The sequence below is a fragment of the Eucalyptus grandis genome, chromosome 7 (assembly GCF_016545825.1).
Source record: "Eucalyptus grandis isolate ANBG69807.140 chromosome 7, ASM1654582v1, whole genome shotgun sequence".
Classification (NCBI taxonomy): domain Eukaryota; kingdom Viridiplantae; phylum Streptophyta; class Magnoliopsida; order Myrtales; family Myrtaceae; genus Eucalyptus; species Eucalyptus grandis.
The window spans coordinates 60,400,712-60,408,967 of NC_052618.1; the positions used below are offsets into that span (position 1 = coordinate 60,400,712).

The window sequence follows — 8,256 nt, forward strand, 5'->3', positions numbered from 1 at the left end:
AGTCCTAAACTTTTAAAAAGTGAAATTTACTTATGTAACTTATCCTAAAAATACAATTGAGTCATTTTCTTTTAATCTATAAATTTTAAGATCCAATTATACTTTTGTGATAAGATTCTAGACTTCAAATACACTTATCCCAATGTGCACATAAGCATGGATCTAAATTTCAAGTGGGACGGGATGGTTCCTGGTCGGAAGTTGACGCATTTTTAAAAGTCTACTTTGTTTACTCCTTTTGCAAACATGTTTTTAACTGAAAACGGGTGAAAGTGAAATACTGAGTTCTCAATTTATAAGTTTTTTTATTGCCAACCCCCTCTAGTTGTCAATGCTTTATAATATATATATATATATATATATATATATATGAAAATATATTTTTTTCTTGTCGATTGATTAACAAATTTTCATTCTTATTTACTAAATTTCGTTGATCACCGAGATAGTTTTTCATTTCTTTCATCGCTAATGGATTTCCATACTTTTGGGATAATGAGGAGGAGAAATTGCTATATACTTTTTGTCTATATCGGACTAAGAACTCATTTTATAGTTTCCTAAGTTTAGAAAATCTAAGCTCGGTGAAAGAACCGATTAGACATTTGCTAATCATATAATATTTTCACTACCTTTGTGTAATTTTCATTGCAATTTATTTTCTTTTCACGAACTCTATAAGTTGTTCTCGAGAATGAATGAGAAAATTGAAGCAAGAAAAACTACAAGGGATTAAGTTTTCCGGGATAAACTCCACTATCGAGACACTTGCAAAAAGACTTAATTCCATTGTAACTGTTATTTGTTTCACTTGATCATGGATACAGCCAATCATCCCAAAGTTATGTCGCCAAAATCGAATTACACCCGGATGGTCTAAAGATGGTTCGGCTTTGGTTCGTCGCTTGCTTTAGTTTGCCCTTGAGCTCCTTGATTGTAGATCGGCAAAAAGTTCAATCACGTTTTGCAACCATTCGAGGAGCGGAGGAGGTGCTCCGACGAAGTTGCTTCCTCGTTTTCTCTTTCATATTTCTTATTTTCCTTTTCTTTTTTTTGGTTGGGTTTTACCAGTTTTATATGCCAGTTGGGGTTACTTTCATCAGACATCATCGCCCCCACCATAGCACGTTGAACCAGCACGCACCGCATCCGGTAGTTATCAAAAGCCCGCCTAAAACCCTAGAAGCAGAGCCTCCCCCCCTCGCTTCCTTCCCCGTCACAAGACCCTGCCTTCCTTCTGCGTCTATCTACGCACTCCCGGCATCATCGTATCGATTAAAGCTTCGATTTTTATCGGGATTCGAGGAGAAAAGATTGGATTTTTGCTGCTGTGGGGAAAGAAGATGGAGGTGGAAGCGGAGCAACGAGACGTTAACAACGTGATGTGCCAACTGGTGGATCCAGAAGTAACGACCTTGGGTCCTCCCATGTACCTTCTCCTGGACGTTGGCCCTCAGCAGCTTCAGCAGATGGTCAATAAGCTCCTCAATAACGTAAGATTTGAATTTGATCTTCGAGTTTGCTTGCACTGACGTACTGTTGCCAATGTATGGGTGAGCATACGCCTGGAATTTTAAGTGGGAGTGGGCGTGTTTCTCACTCAAGTTTGGTCATGCGGTTCTTGTTGAGAAGTGTTCACCTTTTTATTAATTTACTTTTGTTTTCTCCTGATATGAACATGTTTTTAACTGAAAACACTGACTTCCCAATTTATAGATTGTTGTTTTATTGCCGATGCCCTCTATTTGTCAATGCTTAAGTTTTTTTTTTTTTTTTTTTGAAAATTCCATGTTTGATTTGCATATTTTGGTAATTGTTTACTAAATTTCATTGATGGCCAGAATAGTTTTTCTTTTTCTCCCTCCTCCTCTAATGGATTTCGTACTTTTGGGATAATTAGGAAGACAAATTGCTGTATACTTTTTACATATGGGACCACGAGCTCGTTGTCCCTCTTGAATCTTACTTACAGAAAAACAAAGGTCAATAAAGAAGCCGAGGCCTCATTCTTTTGAGGAGATTCCTCAGGTCTCTAACTGCCTATTTGTTATTCTTAATCAATTTGGGTTGTTATTGCAGTTTCTGTGGAGAAGGTGTTGTCCATGGTCTATCAGCCACAAGCCATTTTCCGAATTCGTCCCGTAAATCGCTGTTCAGCAACAATTGCTGGTATGATGCCGAGCTTTCTTGTCCATCAGAGTTCTTAGCTCTGGTAGCTGCTGGATTATGGAGAGTACAGTTTTGATCCTAATGGAGTGCTGGCAGACCTTTGTTTGACATGTTGTATTTAATTTGCTCTTATCAGCGACATGCTTATGTTATGCCTAATAGTCTGATATTTACAGATAAAATGCCCTTTTAAAGGTTCATTTCTCTGCCATTGCAGGTCACTCAGAAGCTGTTCTATTTGTGGCCTTTACTCCTGACGGGAAGCCACTGGCTAGTGGTTCAGGAGATACCACAGCCCGATTGTGGGACCTAAATACTCAGACCCCAGTGTTTACATGGAAAGGTTGAATATTTGAATCTCTTATTTCATTTTGTCCTTCAAGTTTCTAAATGTATGCTCCCTTTCCCATCAAGGGGGCATCTAAACATATGCATGCCTACTTGCTGTATAGTTGCTTTCTTTCTGCTTAGCTGGAGAGCAGTTGGGTCTTACGTTTTCGTTTCGTTTCGTTTCTTTTTTTTTTCGGTTCTTTTTTTTTTTTTTTGGGGGGCATAAGCTCAAAGTTGCACTGACGGAGTGGATTGTGGGTGGAAAAAAAGCGGTTTGTTGGCAGTGGAAAATTACTTTGGTTTCCTTTTTGTCTGTTCGATTAATGACAAGTTTTATTTACTCAGGGCACAAGAATTGGGTCGTCTCTATTGCATGGTCAGCTGATGGTAAACATCTTGTAAGTGGAAGCAAGGCTGGGGAACTCCAATAGTGGGATCTGTTGACTGGGCAACCATCAGGCAATCCACTTGTCGTATTTATTGCATTATAAGACTAGAAAGTATCTTGTTCAGTTGATTGTGTTTTGCTGCTTCTACCAACTCTATTTAACTTTGAGCTAAATTTATTCTTTGGAAAGCTGTTCAGACCAAATAGTTTTGGGCCTTTGGCATTATGCTTCAATGTTTAAGAATCCTTCCTGCAAGGATTCCATGGAACTCCATTTCCTTTTAATATTTCTCGGTTTATGACTCTCCATATTGATGAGGAAATGGTGGATAAAAGTACAAATGCATTTCTTCTAATTTAATACATGTGGCAAAATAAGTGGGAGCTGTGTTGGAGTTAATTTGGATGATATCCATAATCTTAGTGTAGTAAGTACAGTTTATTGTGTAGCTTTGCCCCCGTAGGATGAGATAAATGGTGTACCATTTATGTTGAGGAAAGCTTTCTGACATCCTTTACAATTTTTTGATAATAATTTGTCAGGTGTTGAAGTATCTAACTTGCTTTGTGGCTTATGCATAGCTAGAATAGTTTCTGTGCCACTAAGACATCGAATCTGCTTAATGTCAGGGCCACAAGAAATGGATCACAGGTATATCTTGGGAACCGGTCCATCTGAGTTCACCGTGCCGTCCCTTTGTGAGTTCTAGTAAAGATGGTGATGCACGCATATGGGATGTAACACTAAGGAGATGTTTAATATGTCTGAGCGGTCACACTCTAGCTGTTTCATGCGTAGAGTGGGGAGGAGACGGTGTAATATATACTGGGTATGCAACTTCCTTAATTTTGGCAATCGTCGGTGAAACTGCCGTTTACTTAATGGTTTCGAATTTTTGTCATGAACTCTCTTTCCCAATCCTTAATAGCTGTTCCACTGACAAGTTAGTCACCAGAGAGGCAGTTAACTCTGAGATAAATAGTTAATCACTTTGTGATGTATTAATGTCCATATGCTAGTGCTGTGCTACATGAACAACAAAAATATAACATGAAGTTTTCTTGACTAAATCATACTTCTAATGGGCCTAACATCAAGTGGTGACTTGTAAATTCTGCTTTCAAGCAAGTAAGTATCCTTGGACTTTGCCAAACTGCCGCTGCTTTTACTACTTGTTACCTGATGAAGTAATTGTTTTAAATTTCTTGCAGCTCCCAGGACTGTACAGTCAAAGTCTGGGAAACTTCCCAGGGGGAGCTGATCAGGGAATTGAAAGCAACGTCTTTTTTAAAGTTCATTATACATATTGCAGGGTCATCGCATGCCTGTTTTCTTCTTCTCCACAAGAGCTTTAGATATATTTGTGCCTTTGGAGTAGCTGCATTTACTCGATCTCTTTGGTGCCAGGAGGCAGTTTGGCACCTAGCGACCTACCCATTACTAATTGATATCATGTCCTCGAACTTTTTCATTGTTTAGTTCTCAGGAGGTTTTGACGTTAAGAATGGAAATACCACAATTTTATGATGTCACTAAGACATGATCTGCATATTTAGGTTGGAGTTTAGTTTTCATGGCTGGTGTGGTAATGTCTTCTCTTGGTTTCTACTGCCAAGTCCGCATTCTTAATCTAAGTTGCTGCTAGATCCCTCTCTTCTTTTCTTCCTGATCGTCCATATCTATGTAAAATTTTTGTTGTAGGGTCATGGACATTGGGTTAACTCCCTTGCTCTGAGCACCGGATATGTTCTTTGGACTGGAGCTTTCAATCACACTGGAAAACAGTATTCATCTGCTGAAGAAATTAAGCAAGTGGGTAACTGTTATTATGTTGAGTCGTCTTCATCATGAAGCAATGAATTAAGCATTTATCTCTCTCTGCTAATTTATTTGCTTATACAACCTAGTATGCATAGTTTGATAAATCTGTGAAGTTGTGGAATGGTATTACTGGGAAGTTTGTTGCTGCATTCGGGGGACATGTCGGGCCTGTATATCAGATTAGGTTTGAGATATTGCCAAAACTTTGTTTGTCTTATCCATTCACAAATGATCTCTAATCATGATTTACATAATGGACAGTTGATCTGGAGATAATAGACTTCTTTTAAGTGGGAGCAAAGACTCTACTCTGAAGGTTAGGTCCACAAAACACATAGCTTTTGAAGGATTTCCAGAAAGTAGTTAGAAATATATTTAGTCTCCAAATAAACTTGAGTCTATGCTGGCACTTAGGAGAGATCAAGCGTGGTGACATAGTATTGTAACGGGAGAGCTTGTAATATTATCCATGAAAATAATATCAATGTGTTCTGGAGGAAATCAGTTTATTTATGATGCATGCAACAAGGATTTCCCCCCTGGTTTTTGCTACCATGTTGTGGTTCATGCTCAAGTCCTTGATCACTCTTATATTGGTCAACTTTTGTACCATGTTAAGATTACTTCTTTTGCGAGATACGGTGATGAGGACGTCGTAAACCAGAGCATGATCATTATAAGATTAGAAATGATGTATAATATGTATGGAAGTTTGAGTGTTGTGCTCTTGCTTGTTTTAATTCCGATTGAACTATTTGTAAATGTCAATATCATGTGGAGTCTACTCTTTTTACTGGTTATGATTTTTATGAATTTTTGCCTGATTTGAATGCTTAAATGTTCGTCCAATGGTTGGCTTACTATTAGATCTGGGATATTCGCGCAAAGAAGTTGAAACAAGATCTTCCAGGTCATGCGGATGAGGTTTGTTCACTTAATATTGTCATTGTACAAGGTCTAAGTTTGTATGTCTATTATGGAATACCACTTGCTTATTTTAGTATGTGTTCTCGTGATAAGAGGTTTTTGCGGTCGATTGGAGTTCGGATGGTGAGAAAGTAGCTTCTGGCAGTAAAGATAAGGTGTTGAAGCTATGGATGGGTTAATGCATTGGGAGTTGCACAAAGGATGATCAAACCATTACATATGCAAATGAAATGAGATGGCAGTTCAAATGCTTTCATCCGAAGTAAAGAATTGATTGTTTGATAACCCATGTTACGGCTGAAGACACAAGGTGCACACTCAACTATCAGGTACTGCAAGTTCGGATGCAATTCGGTTGCATAAAGCTCTCTTGCCTCGGGATGGCAGTCACAGCCAGTACGCATTGTCTACTTATGATCCAGCTGATATTCTCAATGTTTTGTTAAGATAAGAAACATGTTCAATGCCGTGTTAATTGAGAGTATCGTGAGTAGCCAATATCTTGGTCATATAAGTAATTGGTAGAATCAGTCTTTGATATTCATATCCAGTTACAGGGAGCCCTTCATTTTTCTATTGGCTTTATACAGAATGGCAGTCAAGTATGTTGGCCAGAAAGGAGCCTTCTTGGATTAGCCCCTAGCTTGAGTCATTAACTCAAATTATCTCACAGGTTTTCAACATTGCTTACAAAGTCTTGAAGATTAATTCTGATGTTCTATACGATGAGTCATTTCGGCAGGCAAATCGCACAGAGAAACTAAACATCAATCCCTTTAAGATTAGCTGGGGAAAACTGGCAGAGGAGAGAGAAGGAAGAGAGATAATTATTGCAGAAGTCTTACGCGGGAGATGGAAAATGTAAGCAATTCTATTTCCCCGTTAAATGAAGATGGAAAAAAATACCGAAAACGCACCAGAAATTTTATTACATGATCAAAAGCATACATTTACTCATAAGCTTGATATCTCAACTTAGTTCCATTGTACTAGGGGGTGTCAAAAACCAAATCGAACCGAAAACTTCGATTTTTTCGATTTGATTTTCATTAGGTTGGGTTCTCATTAAAAATTGAAATTTTTTTTATCGGTTTGGTTTTTATCGGTTAACTGGACTGAACCAAATCAATAAATCAATAAGAGCTTATTTCTTGAAAAAATGGAAAATATATACAATAGAAAAAAAACAGAAAAAAAAAATAAATGCAAAAATTGAAAATTGAAAGTTGAAATCTAGAAATAGAAATACCAAACCGGACCGAATCAAATCAAAGTTTCGGTTTCGTTTGTATTCGGTTTGGGTCTCATTCGGTTCAGCTCGGAAGTTTTTCCTAACGGTTTGGTTCGGTTCGGCTTGGTTTTTCAAGAAAATCGAATCAAATCGAACTGTTGACACTCGTAGTATTATGCAACTTTTTCGATATTGTTGAGCTTTTTGTAGATTCATATTGATTCATATCATATCCTCCTAAATTAGCAATTTTATTCAATACGGTTGTACTAATACTTTGAGGCATTACAAGCTAAAGCTATAGCATGCCTTTTTTTTAATAGAAAAATTGTATTTTTTTTTTTAAATTGTAAGACAGATGTTGTGAAAATGTAGGCCATTTTACCGTGCCAACATTTGTTAAAAGCTTTTACAATATTCATGTGGCGAAAAGTTTCACACAGTGATAATTTTTAAGTTTAATGGCATTGAGACCTTATAATTAGACCGGCCGTGTGGTACAAACTCGAACTACCTTACCCATATAAAAACTATAAAAGAATGCGTGATGATAGCTGGCTTTTGGTTGTACGGTAACAACGATGTAAGAATCAACAAATACAATCCCGCCGAGGACGGAGGAGTTCGAATCCCGCGGTCGCACGGGATTTTAAGCGCGACGTCAAGGTGGTGGGTTCTCCGCTAGCGTCACTCTGAGGTTTATCCGTCGGCTACCGGCTATACGGGGTTTTCTGGATAAAAGAAAAAAAAAAACAATCCCGCGATCCCGTGGCATGTGGGTGAGTCGTGATTCGCTCGGAAGGCGAGGCATTGATTGGACCCGGCAAGTCCACTCAAGCTTCCTCCATCTTTTTGAGGTTTTCTTTAGTCTTTCTTTTTTTTGGAACAAGAGGTTTTCTTTAGTCTTTCGCTTTGATATAAATAATCCGCCCAATTAAATTTTGGACTGTATATCATTGGGACACTTGGTAAGCATATTTGGAGAAAAAAATATATTTTAATGACAATTTGCTGAATGTACATAATACTTGGAAGACAATACTTTGAAATTGTTGAAATACTTAGGAAATACCCTAGCAAGCTTGCTTCTTATATTATCCTCCCACACAACCTTGTTTTTAGTAAAAATTTGAAGAGTACGGGCTTTTAGCTTGTGAAAACCTTTTCAATTTTGTGAAAATGAAAATACTTTTTGGTTTGCATTTTATATTTTATTAGAAAAAATTGTTTGGTTCATGGAAACGAAAATTTCAAAATAAGAACGGACATTTGGAAAGCATATTTGATATGCAGTTGGATCCATTCATTTATACTTTTGTGATCAACCCCATCTTCTGATTTCATGTGAAATATGAAGCCTCTCTTCACTCATAGAATGTCTTTGATAGC

The 8,256-nt window shown here is 37.7% G+C and overlaps 1 pseudogene; it reads left to right on the forward strand.

Annotated features, from left to right (window-relative positions):
• The first annotated feature begins 1,343 nt into the window (after positions 1 to 1,343).
• Positions 1,344 to 6,212, forward strand: LOC104455986 (annotated as a pseudogene).
• The last annotated feature ends 2,044 nt before the right edge of the window (positions 6,213 to 8,256 follow it).